Source organism: Narcine bancroftii, chromosome 6 (assembly GCF_036971445.1).
Source record: "Narcine bancroftii isolate sNarBan1 chromosome 6, sNarBan1.hap1, whole genome shotgun sequence".
In the NCBI taxonomy this organism is placed as follows: domain Eukaryota; kingdom Metazoa; phylum Chordata; class Chondrichthyes; order Torpediniformes; family Narcinidae; genus Narcine; species Narcine bancroftii.
The window spans coordinates 130,749,667-130,764,963 of record NC_091474.1 but is presented as its reverse complement, the minus strand read 5'-3'; the positions used below and the strand labels follow the sequence as shown (position 1 = coordinate 130,764,963).

Here is a 15,297-nt window from a genome sequence, read left to right as displayed (position 1 = left end):
TGGACTCAGATTAGAAAGATATTTGTCTGAGTCTCTGTGATCAATATTTTCTCCTTCTATGGCTCGGTCTCTTTCTACTTTCTCATTCACTACCTGGTCCCATGCTTCAATATTCAGTCTGACAAATTTTCCTCCCTCCGAGGTGGAATATCCCGGGATTTCTGTCTGCCTGTATTCACACCCTATCGCTTCCTTTACCATTGGACCCAGCTGTCGAGCGTGATGATCTTTGGCAATACCCAAGGTCACATGAGGCACACTTTCTACTCCTAAGCAGAACCACTCCATTTGTTCTTCTGTCATGACAACCATAGCAGCTATTCCCTCCTTACCTACAAAGATAAATGGACAATGTATCGTTTCTGTCTTCCCTTCTTTTAGAGAGTCCCACCTCTCCTCATATTCCTGGTCCGGGTGGATGGTGTAGTTTAATGTAACATGCATAGGATCTAGTGGATAATGGTAATCCCCATACCGAGGAATACTGGCCCTCCACTCAAAAAACTGTTTAATCAGCCCTGGGCCTGGTTCATCATACAGTAGCCGACTCCAGAAAATACTTCTGAAGCGTTAGATGGGGTCATTACTATAAACTGTCCTCCCCTTCTTATTGTATCCCCTGGGTATGTTAACCGAAGGCCCTTCTCAGAACATTGTATGGTTATTCCTAGTTTGGTAAGAATGTCCCTTGCTAATAAATTAATGGGGCAACTTGGCACAACCAGGACAGGCGTTTTAACCCTTTGTCGTCCAAATGTCATGTCGATGTTATCTGTATAGGGCTGTGTTTCCCTTATCCCGGAGAATCCTATTGTAGATAATGTTTTGCCCGAAAATGTGCTCCCTGGGGGTTTTTTAATCACTGTCGTAACTGCTGCCCCTGTGTCAACCATAAATTCAATTTTTTCTCCATTTACCGTCCCCCAAATTTTTGGTGGCTCCCAGGGAGGCGTGATTTTTGATTCTCCAGGGCACCTTCAATAATCAAATTCAGCACTTTCCTCAATATAGTCATTACACTGAGGTGCCTGGACTTGTTGATCACTCTGCCACCCCCCGATTCTCTGGGGCCCATCAATATGTCCACCCCTACCCCTTGCTTGTCCTCTTAAGTTTCCTCCTCTTCCCCGATAGCCTCTAATAGAGGGTAATCTTTTTCCCCTTGCTCTCCCAGCCTCCGGACAGTTCCGCTGGTAGTGTCCAGGATTTTGGCAGTACCAGCATACTGCATGTTCCCCTCTATACATTGTACCTAGCTGTCTTTCCCAACCATTTCTTACTTGGGGTCCCGGATTTATCACTGGCCCCATGACCTGTGGGACTATCTGTTGGGCCGCTAATTTAACCCCTATATGTTCTATGGCTCTCACCAATTTATCGGTTGTTTTGTCCACCTCCTTCTGGGACGCACTTTCTGACTTAGCATGCTCTGATTGACGATGTCGTTTGATTGCATGTGTCAGGTGTCTTTTCCACAAATCCTCTGACATTGTCTCTAATCCCACAATGTCCCTTAATTTTGCTTGAACCGTAGCAGGTAGTCCGTTTATTATCCCATTACGAAAGTGAGCCCTTCCTAAAGGGCTGTGGTCGGGTCTTTCTCCAGTCCCTGTTTCCCATAAGTCCCATGCTCGAGTGAAATACTCGTGTGCAGTCTCTCCTTCCTTTAGTTGAAGGGTTACCAAGGCATCCAAACTATAGGGTGTAGGAAATGTTTCTCTAAGTGCTTCCCAAAATTTATTCCGAAGTGGGTTAAATTCTATTTCATCCCCCAATTTACTGCTTCTTACAATTCTCTCTATTTGCTTCAGGGCCCCTTCTGCCTTTAATTTTATCATGATAGTTCTGACATCTGCGAGTGCTAATTGTTCTTGGCAGGTTTCTCGCTCAAAACAAGAAATCCATGGACTAGCCCCATTACTCAACGGAGGTAGTTTTTTCATTAAACTCTCTAAGTCCATTCGTGACCAGGGTACATATTTTTGAGTTCCCCGTCCCGTGATCAGTAATGGGCATTGATATCTCAATTTTGGGGATTTCTGCTCCTTCTTTACTCTTGGCATGCATTTATTTATCCCACCTTGTTCTGACTCTTCTTCGTCACTGTCACTGTCCCTATCAGCTTCCAATGTCTCAGGGTCAAAGGTATATTGGTCACGTTCATCTCTAAGATAATCTTTTCGGCCATAGTTTAGTTGTTTCACATCTTTCTCTTTTGTTCTAACTATGTCCAGGTAGGCATGTCTATTTTTCTCCCTCCCGAGTCTTTTCCTTTTACTTTCCTCCCATGGTGGATCGTATCTCGTTTCCTCATCTGTACTACACTTTTCGTCCTTTACTCCTATTACCATTCCTTCAGCTTTAATTTCTCCTGACAGTGTTGTAGTTATCTTTTCTACTTCCTTCAATACACCTACCATTAATTCTTTTTGATCCTCACTGATCTGCCCCAGCACATTAATATCTCTGTTTAAGTTTTTAATGTTATCCTGAACCTTTTTCATGTTCCATTTCTGTATCTCTAACTCCTTTTCTATTTTCTTGGACTCCAGAGGGGTCTCTACATCTATTACTCCCCCTTCTATTTTTATTAAAGGGGCCTGTACCTCGTCTGATGTGTCCCTATTCCCGTGGTTCTTGTCACACCCCAGTGTCTCAATATCTGAATATAAGGGACGTGACTCCAGTGTCCCATCTGGGGTGCCAGAGAGAGAGAGAGAGAGAGAGAGAGAGAGAGAGAGAGAGAGAGAGCATAGCGAGAGAAAGAGATAGAGAGGCAGATACACAGAGCACAAGAGATAGAGAGAGAAAATGCCTTGCACTGGCCCCACTGGGAGAAAAGTCTTCAGATTAACACTTTCGTTTCAAAGGTTTTAAAAGGTTCTCATCCTGTGATCACTGGTCTGGATCAGATTGGGTCTCCCACCACTGGGAACTATCACTCCTTCCTTCCCTCCCACCTCGAGTGAGCTACACGTCAGCCCACAATGTCTGCCCTGATCCCGCAATGGTGGGGGTGCGGGAAAGAGGGAGGGAGAGAGGATAAAACAGGATCCCATTTGATGCGGAGCTGGAATTGTGGGCACAAAATTAAAACCAAATTGTATTTCTCTGCCCTGCCCAACCTGGGGATTTCAGGGCAGCACCGCCACAGATTGGGATTGGGAGGGGGAGTGGGTGAGAGAGGAGGGGGGGGAGAAGAGAGAGAGGGGGAGAGAAGAGAGAGGGGGGGAGAGAAGAGAGAGGGGGGAGGGTGAAAGGAGGGAGGGAGAGAGCAAACCCGGACACTTCGTGGCTGGAAACTGGAAACAGGCACTTTTCCTTTCCCTTCTGTGTTTTGTTTCTTCCAGCTTATCTAAGCCTCTACGTTTTAAAATTTTTTTTTTTCCTCACCTGTCAGGAACATCTCAGTACCCCCGGGTAACCAACCCCTCTTCCTCCAGCGGTCTACACATTTTCGGAGCATTTTTTGTTTTTCCAATGCCGCATTACTGGTATTTCACTCCTCTAATTCCTGATTAATTTCCTTAATAACTTGGTCAAAAGTCTTAGCAGGCAACTGTACAGCCATAGCTGCGGGACCGCTTTCTAATGCCTGTTTTAATTTAGGTTCTTGTCCGTTTAGGGGATCTATGTCAACGAAAATTGCTTTTAAAAATGTCTCCTTGCAAGCTGGATGACTAATATCTTTTAAAAGAACAGTCTCTAAGTCTTGTCCTCCAATTGACTTCAGACTGTCCTGTATACTCTGATTGCTCGTTTTCCACTCTCTGTTTTCCCAAAGGGGTCTGAAAGTTAAATTACAACTAGAAAACCAAATATTTGGGCTATACTTTTGTCCTGTTTCCCTGTACCAATCTATGAATTTACGTAACTTTATCTCCTTGGTGATGTTGGGAATACCCTCATTTAACTTATCAAAAGTATTTCGAATAAACTGGGTGTCTCTTAGGAGTTTGTCAACTTTTTCATTAATATCTCCTACCTGATCCGGACACAGCTGTCGCAGCCTTCTGTCGTCGTTCTTGTTCACCAGGCAGGCGTCCCTGAGTACTTTTTTTGTTGTCTCAAGGTCTCTAGTGTCTGCTGTGGTATTCCACCACGGCGAATTGGGGAAATAAATTCTTAACTTCTCAAGTGTACAGACATTATCATACCTACCGGACATTTATAAGTCAGTCTCTCAGATACAATTGAGGCCAATAAGCCTGAACCTTTGTTTTCTTTCAAAGCCCAACCTTCACGTGGGAGATTTCTCCTCTTAATAACCAGTTTAGGGCAGAAAACTCAGGTCCTCAATTGTTTATAGACCACCTTCTCACTCTATTGGACTTTGCAACGACACAATAAAGACTTTTAAACTCTAGTAGTTTCTTGCGAAGCACTTAATAAATGTCATTCAAACACCTTAAGGACTTTTATCTTGTCTGTAATCACTTACGTGTTACAATCCTGGCATGTGACCTTCAATTGTGGTCGTCTAATTTGTCCGATCTCCAGTTCTTACTGACAATCATAAAGATTTAAAAAAAAAAGAGAATTTTGTTAAAACAGGCTTCTCTGGACCTTTTTATCAGCCGGCTGAGATGATTGTCAGAAAAAACAGAAACCGTCGTCCAGTGTTCACTCACCCATCACGTCGGGGTCACCAAATTGTTAGGTCTGCTTTGTTCATGAATGAGTGAGACAAACACCAGGCTGAGTCGAAATCAGGGTTCTTTGTTCTTTATTACCGGATTGTAACACTTGCGACTAACAAAGTTAGTCGGAGAATGCATTCTGCCGTTATCAGCAAAATGGTGATTTTTTATACCCTTGGATACATGCTTAGAACATCATCATATCATTACTTGTCCAATGACTAAAACTGTTGCTATCCTTTCCCTGCTAGCTTCCTGCCTCTCAATCCATCAATGTCTCTCTTATCTTGTAAGTACAAGGATGCATTCTGTTACTCCTTAGTACTGGGTGACTCCTTCTCCGGTCCCATCTCATGATGTTTTACCTAACAGGAGTACAAGGACACCTCCCCTTCTTGTTACTGCCCTGTACAGGGTAACTCCCTACACATTCCCATCTCATGATGTTTTACCTTACACTTATTAGGTCTGGGTTCCTGCTCCCTGGAAGATGGATTGGGGGGTTCTGCCCTTTCTTCCTGAAGAGTCTCACACTGTTCTAAATTTAAGTTTGCTCTCTCTCCTGTCAACGGAGGTGGTAATCGAGTGCTTTGTGAGCGAGTCATCATACCACTCCTGCTCTCTTCTCTCTTCTCTAGTGGTGGGGGAGGTGGGGGAGGTGCAGAAGGGTAGGTTATAGGAGGGGGAGGAAAGATAGGAGCCGGCATAGGAGGAACATAAGGTGGAGGGAGGGAATGTAGCACATCCCACCCTTGTGGTTCAGGGACAAAAGGTTCCTCCTCTCTCTTGTCCTTGTACTCTTTTTCTTTCAAAACCAATTGATCACACGATCCCCTAAGCCAGCAGGCTGCATATTCCCTGCTCTCTAGGTTATCTCTCTGGTTTTGATAGAGCCAGATGTTCAAAGCTTGACACATCCAGTCATCCTCGGATCCGAGCTTTGGCCAGTACACGGAGCTCCCTTTAATCAGGTATTTAACCCATTCTCTACAACAATACCTGACCATGGTCAATTTGTCCTTTCCACGGATCCTTCCCGTGCCTCACTCAGATAACATCAACCCAAGCGGGCTGTACGTAGTTATCTGATTCTCACATCCTTTACCAGGACTCTCTTCCTTGCTACCCATACTTCCCATACTGATAGGCAAGTAAAATTCCTCTTACCGGGTTCCAGTAGCAATGCTCTAGCACGCTTCCTTAACGTTCTTCCGTCGTTTGTTCTCAATGCCTCTTCTCGGATATCACTCGCTTCTTCCACTGACCAGCCACCCGTCGTCCGTGAGTCCAGCTGAATCAGCTGGTATGCACCTACTCTCGTCGTCGGGCACTCTGTCAGTGGAGGGAGTGTGATCTCGGACGAGCCCCCATTTGTTAGAAACAGAAGTACCTTTAAAGAAATTGCTCGAGACAAATATTGAGAACAAAGAACATTTATTACAACAACAATGCAAAGTTGGGTGCTTCCCCCTACCCTGGGAATACACACATACACTGGGGCTCACCCAACTTTTATACAGTAAATTTCAGTATCAGAATACCCTCCCCCTTACATTCTTCTGCCCCCTGGATGGGTTTGGCAGAGGCAATCCTTCCTGCCTACGTGCAGTGTCAGTATACTTGGAGGACCAGGGGGTATCCTGTCGGTGTCTTCTCATGCCATTATTCCCATTGTCCTTATTCACAACCTTGCCCTTGTCCCCATTCACACCTTCCCGACTCTCAGGGCTACAGTCCCTTCATATGCTGGGTTCGTTAATCTTGTCTAGGGTTTACTAGTTAAATATGCATACTTGAAAAATCTGTGTATGGCTTACTAATTATATATGTATAACTTGCTAATACGTCTAAGGTTTTCTAATTATTTATGCAAGCCTTGCTAATTCTATCTGGGGCTTGGCGACCCTTATCTCGTTCAGACTAACTCTACTTCTATTCTCAATTGTCTGTCCTTCTCTCCTTCATTCAGTGAACTTGCTGGTGTAAGAGATTCTTATCTTACTCAGACAGTGTCAGCTTCCTGCCTTCTAGTATCCATGTCTCATGTTGTTTGTACTGGCTTCATTCATTTACTTATGTATCAATTTTATTTTCTTCATTTCTTCATGTTCATATTGCAATATCAGTTTTTCTCATCTCTCACACACCTCTTGGTCGCAGCCTGTCACTTACGAGACCTAACAAGCATTCGATTACAGAAGGAGCGAAAAAGTGAAACCAAAACTACAATAATCACAAAAATAAGCAATAATATGAGCAACCAACGGAGAATATTGTGGCCCAACCCCACAAATGTACCAGTTGACAATGAAAAAGGATCCCAACCAAGGCTCAAACAATCCTTGTGGGCCACAATACCCAGACGCTGAAGCTCACAAACAGATTTTGAAACATGCTGAACAATATCAGATATATTAGTGGATACGTCGGGCTGTGTCCCCCACGGGCAACTCCCTCGGAACGTCCTCAACATTACAAATCCAATTGCTGGCATCAAAGCAGCTGTTAAGCCAGATCAGCAGGAGTGCAAGACGGAGGACCTGGAACAAAGAAGCCTGACATATGTCACTCATGATGCTGTAAGAGTTCAGTATTTAAACAAACTAAACCATCCTGTCCCTCAATAGCTACCCACCGAGTGTTACCCTGGGCAGGTGTCACTATTTTCCCTTTGACAGGAGGGCCACTACCTGGTGGTGCCACCCATACCTTTTGTCTGGCATTCTCTAGCTCAGGAATAGGGGGCAATGACTGTTTTTCCTCTGGAATAGGCTGTAGTTCAGAAGCGTGAAGAAGTTGGTAGAAACGGCGATGATTCAAATTGTCGACTGCCTGCTGCAGCACATGGCACCACCCCTTCAGGGTTCCCAGTGGTGTTAACAAACGAATTTGTTCCTTCAGTAAGCCGTTCATTCGTTCAACTAACCCGGCAGCCTGCGGGTAATAAGGAATATGGTGGACCCATAAGATACTGTTGTCATTTGCCCAATCACAGATTGCCTTCCCGGAGAAGTGTGAGCCATTATCAGATTGAATTATCTCTGATACATCATAACGAGAAATTAAATGTTTAAGTCCTTGGATAGTGCTAGCTTGGTCAGCTGTCTTGGTGGGAAAAGCAAAAACCAGGCCCGAAAAGATGTCAACCATTACTAGGACGTGACGTTTACCCATACAGTCTGGCACGGCAATTTGTTCTCCAGCATTCCACTGAATTCCAAGGAAAATAACCATCTGGGACGTGCCCTGCACCTTGGCAGGGTTAATGGCCCACCCTCTTTGCATCAGGATATCTTGGACACTCTCCATACCTTCCTGTACCATCTCTTCCGTGGCCCCTTGGATCATCACATCATCAATATAATGGTGAATCGAGAGAGAAGACGATACTGGCATCACCTACAAATCATGGGCAATTAGGCTGTGGCAAATAGTGGGAGAGTGTGCATAGCCCTGAGGGAGGCAGGTGAAGGTATACTGGCGCCCCTTCCAGGTAAAGACGAAGTGATCCTGTGAGACATCAGCTATAAGAATACTGAAGAAGGCGATAGCAGTCAATGACAGCATACCATGTTCCCGAGTTCCCAGTAGCAATGTTTTCGATAAGAGTATCAATGTCCAGAACTGCCAAAGAAAGTGGTGGGGCATGTTTGTTCAAAACACGATAATCAACTGTCATTCTCCAGGAGCCATCCAGCTTCTGGACTGGCCAAACAGGGCTATTAAAGGGCTACGTTGCGGGCCTCACTGCCCCTTCTTCTTGCAAAGCATCGATAGTGGCAGTAATCTCTTCCTGCCCTCCAGGGAGACGATATTGTGGAATGCATACTGGTTTCGTGGGGGGAGGCACCATCACAGGATCCCACTTAGCTCGACCCACCACTAGTCTTTTTGTAATAGTCCGAATTCCAAATGCAAATCCCCCTTGGCTAGTATTAAGGGGCGTACCAGCCAACATATTGATACCCAGGATACACTCGTCAGTGGCAGCCACTAGGGCATGTAACCATACAGGAGAAGGGCCATCACCCACCATGGCGCGGACTTTTATTTCCTTCGCCAGGGTGATCGCTCCTCCCATCCCCTCTATTCGAAATGTTGGTCCAGTCCAGAGGTCGGGGTAACCAGGAATCACTGAGTGCTCCGCACCGGTATCGACCAAGGCCAAATATTGGCAGTCATTACCCCCACCCCAATGGATTGTTGTCGGTATGTAGGGCCATGGGTCCCCGTGTATCCGCCGTATCTCAATGGAGTAGACACGGGAATCCCGCCCGCACCCTCATGCCTTAGTAGGGTTCGGGGGCTTCCAGGCCCACATGCTACTATTATCCATAAGAGCCTTTTTAACCAATTGTTGTATCTTATCACGGGTAACTGGAGCAAGAGAAGCTGGCTCGATAGGAGCAGCAGTGGGAGCAGAAGGCACAGCTGGACCAGGAGGACTCAACAGCTGGGGATAATGTTCCCCTGCCTTCCTCTTATAAAGGGCATAAAGGACTGCGGTAGGTTTCCCATCAATATCACTTTTAGGAACACCTAACTTTAACAAGGTTAGAAAAAGATCCTTTCTTGTCGCTCCGTTATTAGCAGCAGTCCCTCTCCTTTCATCCTGCTTGTCTGATTTAACCTGGGTTGTACATGAGTGGAATTTACCTCCCAACTCTAATTCTCGAAACCCAGATAAGGCATGCACCACCTCAGACACAGGGTGCCCAATTAGCGGACTAGTTAAGGACAGAACCAGTCCCCGTACAGTGGGTTGAGTAGAACGAAATAATCGCGTATGCATTGCGGCCGTGAACATCTCTTCGTCAGGGCTCCCCCCATGTACCCACAGCCTCAAACAACCTGCATACAAGGCAGAGGCCAGGGTCTGTTGACGAATTACTGCTATACCCTCTTCTGGGGTGCCCCAATTGTTCTGCAAATGTAAATCCCAATCTACTGGTGATGGGTATACTTGTAACAAGGCATCCCCTAGAGTGGCAAGTAAGTAATCCACCCCTCTCCTTCTACCACGTAACTCAGCAGTGACCCGGATATCAGTTGTCAATGTTCCTAATCCCAACAATTCCTCAGAGGTTAAATATACATTACCCCCTCCTTGCTCCCAAACACGCAGGAGCCAGGCTGCCAGAGTTTCTCCCGCTTTTTGCCTATATCGATCTCCAATGGCAGCCACCTCTTTTATAGAGAAGTCACGGATCATTGACGGCTCTTGACCCCTGTTCTCACTTTGGCCCACTAGGTCCTCTATCCATTGGATGGGAGGAGGCCAAGGCCACCCCGTAGAGGGGGGTGACATAGAGCATAAGCAGGGGTTTTGGTACTTTCCCCTGGGTCCGCTTGGGAGGCCGGGGCATCTATCCCTTCAATCTCTACCATTACATCACACCCTTCTCTGTCTCCGTCTGTTTGGGAAGTCTGCTGCCTTACAGGGTGGGCATGAACAGCGGGTGGAGAGGGGAGTACATCAGGCACATGCTGAGGGGTATCTGCATTATTACCATTGTCATCATACCAGATATTCCCGTCCCAATCATCAATTACATCAGGATCATCGCCATTCTTTATCATGGCTTGAATATGATGTGGATCGGGTTCTACCCTTTGTTTTTCCTTATCTGCACAGCGCTGCTGCCAGAGTTTAATATTACTCCAGATCGTTTGGACATGCTTATCCTCCCATTCTTTGGCTCGGTCCTGACTGGTGTGAACAATCTCGCTCATCATGGAATAGCGTTGTCGCATGGCTTCTAGCTCCTCCTCTAATTGCTCTCTCTTGTGCTGGGATTCTGCTTCACGCTGAACAGAGCGGCGTAAGGCTGTGGCCAGCAGGCAAAAACCGTCCGTCAGCGTCCCCTTTTTACCAGGAAATTTACTTTCTCGAAGGAGAGTGGCAACCCACTCTCCCAGAGGCACACTTGATGGATCTAACCTCTCATCCCAACTAATGGGTGGTCCCAACAAAGACAGGGTATTGGCCAACATGCCAAACCCATCGTCTTTGGAAGTCCATCCTAGAATCAAGAACTGCTCAGGGCTCACCTCTTTCTTTCGGCGAAACATCTCGAGACCAATCCTGCTGACTAAGCCAATTGTTCTGGTAAACTTGTACCTCTCACTTTGTTCGTTTTAGATTGGTCACAGTGTTTGAGTTACCGAAAGAAAACAGAGACACACGCCGAGAGCACTTCAGTTTATACAAATCTTTATTACTAAATCTAAAGCTGATTTCAAACTACAATATGCAAGCTCTTCCCAATTATACTTATCAATGCCTGGACTGGTCCCAACTGCTGAAGCAAGGCAACGACCGCACACATGTAGAAGGTTGTCAGGGCGGCGGTAGCAGCTTCTCCACCTCCCCCAACCGGGACGTTGGTTGGACTCTAGAAGTTTTTCTTGCTGAGAGACGTTTCCACCCCTCAGAGAGTCTGAAACTTCAAGCAGCAGGACCATGGCTTATATTACACAAAAATTGTTTACTCACAGCTTATCACTTTGAATAAGCGGTTTACTTATCTTCAAGGTCTCCTGACAGTCTGCGACCAACAAAAGACAACTGCATCTCTGGGCCTCTTGGTGTAAATTAGATTATATGTCTGCTGATTCACATGCATCTGGGCCCCATGGTGGAATTTAGATTATGTCATACATTATTCTCAAAGTAGGAGTTACTGATGCCTTGCATAAGAAAAAGCATGGGTTTATATCCTCCATTACAGCTTTTCTGCTGTAATGACTCACCCAATTACTCTGGAATTTAAAACACAAAGGGAAGAGAAAGAACACAGGAAACAGGATTCCCTGTGGCTGTGTGACGTGTCACTCACCACATCATCCCAGTGGCCTTAAATTGCCAGATTGGTGATTTAACAGATAGGTTAGGCTGCTATTTGAAAGGTGCAGGAGGCACACACAACCCAGTAATCTCACCTGGATCCCAGGAGGGCTACCTGGGAGCTGCAATTTGAAAGCGCTTAATAATGCTGCTGTGTTGGCTTCCCTGTTAAATTTCTTGTTCTTTATGTGACTTCCAAACAGCATGATTACAATGCCAAAAATAATCAGTCTGGAGTAATTCCGAGACCAGTGCATGTTTATTTAACCAATCTATTTATAAAGATGACATAAAACATCTGACGAAGGGTTTCCGATCTGAAACATTTGTTCTGTTTCTCTTGCCACGTGAGCTGCCTGACTGATTGACTGTTTCCAGCATTTTCTTTTTTTTAATTGCAGGTTTCTAGCAACTGCAAGTTTATTTTATTTTCATGTTACATTTGGAGACTTGGTCTCTTAAACATTGAAAAACATCATCTTCCATTTTCTTGTTCCTTTAAAACACAAAGTAAAGGCTGGTTACTTGAAGGAGCTGAACTTTAGATCAGATGAAGAATAAAATTGTGTTAACTTTTTTTGTCAAAAAACAACACTATTGGTTATAATAAGTAACTGATCACTGTTCTCCACAGGCATGCAAAGTGCTTCAGGGTGTTACCAGTTCACATCTTGAATGCATTACGAGTATGAAGAATGCTGAAGGCTTGTATGATGAGACTCCTAACACTGTGCCTCAGCTGGAAAGGTTAGACGTATTTCAGAGGAGACTGCAAGGCAAGTTGCCAATTTTAATAAAATTCTGAATTGCTGGAAGAACTCACCAGGTCAGACAGCATCCATTGGTAAAATTGTCAGTCATTTCTACCATCAAATCATCCCCGACTGGACTGGGGAATTCTAACAAATGAGGCAATCTTTGCTTTCGAGTAATTCCTCATGCATTTGTCTTGGGTGAACTTGTACCTCTCACTTTGTTCGTTTTAGAATGGTCATAGTGTTTGAGCTACCGAAAGAAAATAGACACACACACCGAGAGCAGATCAGATTATACAAATGTTTATTACAAATTCAAAAGCTGATTTCACACTACAATATGCAAGCCCTTCCCAACTATACTTATCAATGTTTGGACTGGTCCCAACTGCCGAAGCGAGGCAACGACTGCACACATGTAGTAGGTTGTCAGGGCGGCGGTAGCAGCTTCTCCACCTCCCCCAACCAGGACGTTGGCTGGACTCTAGAAGTTCTTCTTCTTGCTAAGAAATGATGCTACCTCTCGGAGAGTCTCCCACTTCAGCAGCGGGACCATGGCTTATATTACCCAAAAATTGCTTACTCATAGCTTATCACTTTGAATAAATGGTTTATTTTGCATCAAGGCTAGGCCTCTGACAGTCTGTGACCAAAACATTGCATCAAGGCTAGGCCTCTGACGGTCTGTGACCAAAACAGGAAATGTTCTTGGTACACAGATGTTCTTTTGTCAGATAACTGCATCTCTGGGCCCCATGGTGGAATTTAGCTTATGTCTGCTGATTCCTAAAAGACAAGCAGGTTCTCAGCCATGCAGAAGCAAAGGCTGCAAAAAAAAAAGCATGGTTTAAAGGTGAAGCAAAAAGCATGGTTTAAATCCTCTGTTCTCCACATCCTCCTCGATACTAAACCTGATAGGTCACAGCCTTCGTCTGATTCGGATTTCATGTGCATTCCAAAAACTCTCTGTGAGATGCAGAAACTGTAGCCATTCCTCCAAAACTTCTCCTTGCCACAAACTCTTTATCTCCATTAAGATGCCTCTTGCAGCCTGCCTTTTTGTCCCAGCCATCCAACCTCACTCGCTTTAAATTATTGGACATTCTATCTTATTGCTGCATTAAAAGAATGAATTTTTTTTTTGCAATTCTGTTGTTTATTTCCTCCCCTGGTGTTTGAAGATGCTGCAGGCACATTCAGAAGAAATTATAATACTGTCCTTGGTTGAATATGCAGCCTGGGAACTGGATCTGCAAGTTGTCCAACAGATTGTCACTGGGCAACATAATAATGACAAGGAGGAGGAGAGAGATGTGAAGAAAGGATCATTCATTTTGCTGCTGATCACATTAACTTCTGAGTGAATGGGCAACTCAGGAAATCTTTGGAACATTGGGAAAACTTCTTTTCCCAGGAGAAGCCTGCGTTTGCAGACCCACGTGGGTTGACGGAGCACATTGCTTCCCTTTTGGCATATTGCCAGAAAGACAATGAAAATGAATCTTTCCAAATACTTTTGAGACCTGATTGAAATTTTCCCTTAATTTTACTTTGTGATTTTTTTTGTGTACAATACAATTTTATTCTATGTCATTCTATATGAAAATGTATTCAGTTCATTGGGGGGTAGCTTCCAGAACAGTAGAAATTGTTGTAAAATTTCAATGGTCGATATGCATTATGTGGCACAGAGGTAATATAGCAGACCCGGCCTCAAGAATGTAAGGAGCCTGCATGTTCTGCCTGTGCTTTCCCCCCGCACTTTGGTTTCCTCCAACATCCCAAGGACATGCAAGTTGGTAGGTTCATTGGCCATGTGAATTATGTTTTGGGAAGGATTATTAGAACAAATGTTTGCACACAAACATTTTAAAACACAGAATATTTGCAGGACTTTTGCAGAGTGTGTTTTGCAAAAGAGCAACAAAGTATCAGCATACAGCTTTCCTGGAAGAGCATGTGATTTTTCCAGGCAGAGAGAGAACAGATTTGCTCTCAGAGAGGGAAGGTGTAGAACAGAGGAGAGAGGATACAAAAATCAGTTCCAGAAGGACAAGCTGGCAAACTTTGGAAGACTGTCTGGTCAAAGGAGAAGGCTGTCTGTCTGAAAGGTGACCTGAAAGAAAGAGGATCATCTGGAGAATCCTGAAGGGGGCAAGTTTCGTCAGCAAGACTGATTGAGAAGGAATCAGTTGCGGATGTCCTGGAAAAGGAATCTCTCTCTGAAAACCAGCAAGAATCCTCCTGAATGGAAACGATTTGCCTGTTAAACACCAAAGCCTGGTGAACTTTGTTAATGCTAACTTTTGTGCACAGTACAAGAATTGCCTGCAACCAGTGAGATTGGACTGTGATCCAAAGAACTTTTCTAATCTTAAATATATATTACACACACCTGTGCTTAGTATTAGAGGGGAGATTAAGTAGGCTTGGTAGATTAATTAAATAGTTAAGTAATAAGTTAAAGTTTAATTCTGTTCTCTTGTTCAAATATAATTTAAAACTACTTTTGTTTAAGTAACTCTGTTGTAGTGCATATCTATAGCTGCTGGTTTTTGGGGTCCAGTGGACTCCGTAATAATTGCCACTGGTGTGGAAGTGAGTGGTAGAATTGGAGTGGAGATGAGTGGTGGAGTGTTGAGGACTGTGGGGAAATAAAATGGGTTTGGTGTCAATTTCCCCTTTCACACTGCCAACCCTCCTAGTGTCGGACTCTGGCTTTAACTTACTCTTAATTTAGTCTATGTGTAGTCTGAGTCCAGCGCGTTCTTTGAATGAAGTGATAGGAGAAGGTATTCGGTTCAACAGTCAATTTATTACACAGCACAAGAATAAAACTTAACAGAGCTCTGGGTCACTCATTAGTTCATAGGTCACCTGCACAGTGAGCTACTCCCCAAGACTGACCCCTATTGTCCAGTTGGTTCAGTTTATATAGGTCAACCTTATCATACAGAACAAAAGTTGGCTTCCTTTGCTAGATTTCATTATCATACAGAACAAAAGTTGTCTTCCTTTGCTAGATCTTTTTGCATAAGGGTTATCACAAGTCATC

The 15,297-nt window shown here is 44.5% G+C and overlaps 1 protein-coding gene and 1 long non-coding RNA gene across 2 annotated transcripts in view; one reads left to right on the top strand and one right to left on the bottom strand.

Moving 5' to 3' along the window:
• The window catches only part of eys (eyes shut homolog), a 986,043-nt gene that overhangs the window by 855,630 nt on the left and 115,116 nt on the right, over window positions 1–15,297 (top strand). The gene's annotated exons all lie outside the window — the stretch shown is intronic.
• LOC138736493 (uncharacterized) lies at window positions 11,767–12,762 on the bottom strand. The gene is made up of 3 exons (XR_011340311.1): window positions 12,606–12,762; window positions 12,311–12,492; window positions 11,767–11,983 (listed from the first exon to the last, which is right to left on the bottom strand). It is a non-coding gene; the product is annotated as an uncharacterized lncRNA (long non-coding RNA).